A 6,000-nucleotide genomic window follows, 5' to 3' on the forward strand; every position below is an offset into this window, starting at 1 on the left:
CTCCCTCCCTCTCCCCCACCCCACTCACTCAAATTTCTCCCTCCCTCTCCCCCACTCACTCAAATTTCTCCCTCTCCCCCCCACTCATTCAAATTTTTCCCTCCCTTTCCCCCACCCCCACTCACTCAAATTTCTCCCTCCCTCTCCCCCCCCACTCACTCAAATTTATCCCTCCCTCTCCCCCACCTCCACTCACTCAAATTTCTCCCTCCCTCTCCCCCCCCACTCACTCAAATTTCTCCCTCCCTCTCCCCCACCCCCACTCACTCAAATTTCTCCCTCCCTCTCCCCCCCCCCACTCACTCAAATTTCTCCCTCCCTCTCCCCCCCCACTCATTCAAATTTCTCCCTCCCTCTCCCCCACCCCCACTCACTCAAATTTCTCCCTGACACCCGGCAGGCGCGCGAAGGAGCACTCTCCTCTGAGTGCTTCCTCTTCAGCTCCCTCGTGCGCCGCGTACTGATGCCGGAGCCGGAAGATGACGTCATCTTCCGGCTCCGGCATCAGTACGGTGCGCGAGGGAGCTGAAGAGGAAGCACTCAGAGAGTGCTCCCTCGCGCGCCTGCCGGGTGTCAGCAGGGCCAGCCTCTGGGGGGCCCTGAGGTGACCGGCTGCTGGGCCCCCAAGGAGAAGAGGCTGGCCCAGTGGGTACATACCGGGGTCGCAGGGCCCCCTGCGACCCGGTATGTACCCACTGAATGTGGGGTCCGGACGACCTGCCGGCTCTGCTTGGGGCCCCGGGCCAGCTTGCCTGTCGGGTAGCGACGGGCCTGAGTGAGTGTAATTTTAGCACCAGTCTCCACACACAGAGAGTATAGTTTTAGCACCAACCTCAACACACAAAGTGAGTGAAGTTAGCACCAGTCTCGACACACACAGTGATTGTAGTTTTAGCACCAGCCTCAACACACACAGTGAGTGTTAGTGACTATATGAGGCACTTTACACGCTCTGTAGCATCCACGTCCTTAAGAACTGATGCTGTTATAAGAGCAAATGGTTATAAATCTCAATATATTAGGTAGGTATTTTTAATATAAATCAACCACTCTCTCTGATATATGTTCCCCCCAGTATTCTGCAGAAGGAAAAAGGCAGGCGTTAGATATTATTTTGTGTAACATATTTATCTCTCACTGTACTTTATTAAGTCACTTATCTTACACTATGTTAACCGTTAGTTACTCACACATAGAGGAGTATTAGTGCTGTAATTAGTGCAAAACATGTTGGCTTGGCTTTGTGTCATATCTGAGACTCCGTAGTGGACGTGATCCATACCCAGACGTATCCTGCGTTTGGCGAGTCCCTGTGATGCCGGTTCAGTGGTAACTTTGAACAAGCAAGTATTTACCTGAACGCCTTAAACAATACGTGGCAAGAGAGCAGGACAAGAGCAATTCACAGACCCAAACAGGAGTGGGTAACATTATATTTGATATATGTTATTATTATTATGTTATTATTTATATAGCGCCAACAAATTCCGCAACGCTTTACAGTGGTTTGACGAACAGACATGTAGTTGTAACCAGATAAGTTAGACACACAGAAACAGAGGGGTTCAGGGCCCTGCTCAATGAGCTTACATGCTAGAGGGAGTGGGGTAAAATGACACAAAAGGTAAGGATAGTATTAGACTAATGACAGTTGCAAGAGAGGAATCAGTCAGGAGCTATTAACAGTTTAATTGATACGCTTTTATGAAGAAGTGGGTCTTTAATTATTTTTGAAGGAGTGGAGACTGGGTGAGCATCTAATGGAGGAGGGAAGTGAGTTCCACAGGAACGGTGCAGCCCTCGCGAAGTCTTGAAGGCGAGCATCAGAGGTGGGAGTACGGACAGAAGATAGACGTAAGTCATATGACGTATGTTACATACGAAGTGTTTTTTTTTAGAGTCTGTTTTTTAAGGTATGATTTTGTGAAAATGAAAATATACTTGTCTTCTTCCATACAAGTATAACTTATTTTTGTGGTTTGGTCCTTTGTGTAGGGTTCATTCTTTTGTTTTTGTTTATTATGGTATCGGTCCTTTAAAGACATAGTGTACACTTTTTTTATTATACCTCAGCTGAGTTGGATATATAAACTATCTTGGGTCTTGTTCCCCTTATTGGGTTTCATGTAGAGAAAAATAGCTTAAAACCAAGTTAGGACACTCTGAAGAGGGAATCTCAGGACAACTATTATAGCTAAGAATTTGAAATGCAGTTTTCTTTTTTTTTTTCTGGTTTAAAACGTTATATACACCAAAGTAGCATTTCAGATCTCTCTGACTCTTTTCTGCAGGGTGATGAAAGATGCCAGGATTATAGAACAATCAGTAATTCAAATTTTTAAAGCCCTTATTTAATTAAAACCAAATAACCGACACTGTAACAAGGGCAACTACAGGAAAGACTTAGCAGAAAGACTTGGCAATATGATTTTAGATGTTGTTATAGGCACCCCCTGTGGTCACACACGGAATTGCAAGAAAATAAAAAATACAGAGCCAGCAACTTAAAGGGTCCGTAATGACCCAATAAACAGCTTTTATATATAAGAACACACAGACAATAGGAAGGCTTCCACAGCAGAATGTGGGCAGCATATGCTCCTGACGTGGAATCATTTAACACGGACAGCTCCTTTGGGATCCCAGCTGTTATTGGTTGATTGATTTTACATTGGAAGCAGATGAATTCTATACATTTTCAGTCAGCATTTTCAAGCGCTGACAATAGACCACAGAATATGGAAGCCAAAATTTGTTGATTTGGCAACCCTACCCCAACTTCATTCTGGAGTGTTTTCGACTTGTGCTGAATGTAGTTGAACATGCAGTGTGAGTTGTTGGGAATGAGGCAAAACCATTTGATTGCATATGGACCATTTGGACAGTAAAATCTGGACACTGTTCGAAATTAATGTATCCAGATTACAGCCGGACTGAACGCTGCTGGACGGCTGAAATCCAAACCCAGATGCTTAAAAATGCAGATTTTAAAAGTCTGAACTAATTGTTCACTTGCAGCATTGGAAGACAGTGCACAAATCTTTTTTTTTTTTTTTTTTTTTAATCCTGAGTTGCTTATGGGTTAAGTTATGTGATTATTATTTATTATTGCATTATTTATATAGCGCAATCAGATTCCGTAGCGCTGTACAATGGGATGTCTGAGTAGTTACATTAAATAGTTATGATAAATAAATCAAGTCTATGTCATTTAGACCCCCAGATTTCTAAAGTGAAGTTTAACATATCCCCTGTATTCCCCAACCCTCCAAGCGGTAGGCGGGGGCTTATTTACTAAGTGGTGCTCAGCCGAGGCTGCTCACTGTGAATTAAACTAGTGACTGGGCAGCTATTGCTATTGCTGCCCAGCTGCTAAAATAAGGACCCCATACGCGGAAGGGGCCATTATGTTACTGTGGGGGACCATTGGTCATTGGCTAAATCTTTGCTTTGTATGACAGGAGCTTGCAGAACCCTGCTTGAAATGAAAAGACAATTTCTGTGTTCTCTTTGTTGTGTCATCTCACTTTAATGTAGGTTTATTGATGCTTCTTTCCCTACCAGTGGTAATCAGTTGCCCCCTATAATTATCACTCCATTAAGCAGACTATTGTTCTGTCAATGATTGTGCAATTCACTTTTCTAATTTGGATCTATGCAATTGATTGTGTTTATAATAGCAGAAAGGACAGTGCGAGTGGACCAATTTAGAGGAGATTTCTCTGTTTTTCTTTTCCCCCTTCAGCTCTTTTCTAGAATATTATTGCTAAAGGGACCATTTAATCGCAGTAAATACAAGTAACTCTTTGCATAGAATATTACAGCTAAAGGGACCATTTTTTGGGACACTCTTTGCATAGAATAGGGATCAGGGCAATTCAACTTCTTGAATACCTTTAACTCTATTCAATTGAGCTGCAGTGATGTTTCAAAATTGCTGCAGCGGTAAAACCACTAGACTCTCAGTGCAGTGACTGCCCGCAGTACTGTTGACTGTCCGCTTCACCATTCCAGGATTGAATAACTTGTGCAAGTTCTCTCATAGCATTCAAAAGTATAAAAATTAAATTTTTGAAGCCAATTAGGACTTCAGGACAATATACTGATAGGCCACAACATAAAAAGTACCTGCCTAATATCACGTAGACCCTTTGTGCTGCCAAAACAGCTCTGATGCGTCAATACATGGACTCCACAAGACCTCTGAACCTGTCCTCTGGTATTTGGCACCACAACATTAGCAATAGATGTTTTAAGCTCTACAAGTTGCAAGGTGGGGGCTCCATGGATTTCATTTGTTCTTCCAGCACATCCCATAGATTAGCGGTTCCCAAAATGTGTGCTGCGATGGGAACATAGGGGCACCGCAAAATGTTTCCACGGTGCTATGATAGCACCAGTAAACATTTCTGTTGAACAAGGGCAGGTTCGATACCGCGACCCTCTAAGACCATGACCCTGTAATATCGGCGATATAGACAGGAATCCACACAGGTCTCTCCAGGCAGGTCTCATCGGGAGCCCGGTCGGTGCTGTGGACCTTTGACAGCGTGACTGGACCTCTTTAATATTTGCAGACAATGCTTGGAGGAAGTGACTGTCACTTCCTCTCAGCCTACTGACCATGCTGGCTGGGCACACGGAGGAGGCATAGAGAGGGAGGAGGAAGGGCACTGCAGGCAGACTCCCATCAGTAGCAGCCAGCCCCAGGAAATATCTTCACTGCAATCAAAAGGTATGGAAGCAGGGGGGTGGATAGTAAAATTTAAATTGTGACTTGTGTGTGTCAGTGTGTATGTGTGTATCTCTGTGTGTATGTGTGTATGTGTGTGTATATCTGTGTACCAGTGTGTATCTGTGTGTGTGTTTGTCAGTGTGTGCCTCTATGTGTATGCCAGTGTGTGTTAGTGTTTGTATGTGTATGTATGTGTGTGTACATGTGTGCCATTGTGTGTATCTGTGTATTTGCCAGTGTGTATGTGTAGATATATATATATATATATATATATGTGTTTGTGTATCTGTGAATGTCAGTGTGTATCTCTGTGTGTATTTGTGTGTGTCTGTGTGTGTGTAAGTATGTGTGTATCTGTGTGTGCCAGTTTGTATGTGAAGGTATGTGTGTGTCTGTGTGCCAGTGTGTATGTGTCTGTGTAGGTATATTTGTATCTCTGTGTGTGTGTGTGTCTGTGTATCTGTGTGTGTGCCAGTGTATGTGTCTGTGAAGGTTTGTATCTGTGTGTATGTGTCTGGGTAGGTATATGTTTATAAATATGCATATATCCCAACATTTAAACATCAAAACTACATACAAACACCCTCACTTAAACACACAAATACTACACACAAATGTACATCCGCATTTAAATGTGAATAATACATTCAAACACATCCCTGCAATCAAACGCACACATTAAATACAAACACACCCCTGTATTAAAACACTAAAATTATATACAAGCACCACTGCAATCAAACATCAACACTATACATTATATATAACACTATACATTATACTATAGCTCCAGTATATGCCACAGTGCAACCTAGACATTTTTTTGACTTGGGGCGCCTTGAACCTAAAAAGTTTGGGAACCACTGCCATATAAGATTAATCTGATTAAGATCTGGGGAATTGGGAGGTCAAAGAAACATCTTAAACTTTGTGTCATGTTCCCCATACTGTACTTGAAAAATGTTTGCAGTGTGGCAGGTTGCATTACCCTGATGAAAGAGGCCACTAACATCAGGGAACACCACTGCCATGAAGGGGTTACGTGGTCTGCAACAATCTATAGGTAGGCGATACATATCAAAGTAGCATCACTATGAATGTCAGTACCCAAGGTTTCCCAGCAGAACATTGTCCAGAGCATAACACTACTTCCACTAGGTTCCTGCTAGGCTGACCTTCTGTATGACCTGGTCAAAACCCATTTATGTTATTATAACCCCAGAGTTACCCCTATGTGTCTTGGAGTGAGTGTAGGTAAGGGCATG

The sequence above is a fragment of the Pelobates fuscus genome, chromosome 10 (assembly GCF_036172605.1).
Source record: "Pelobates fuscus isolate aPelFus1 chromosome 10, aPelFus1.pri, whole genome shotgun sequence".
Classification (NCBI taxonomy): domain Eukaryota; kingdom Metazoa; phylum Chordata; class Amphibia; order Anura; family Pelobatidae; genus Pelobates; species Pelobates fuscus.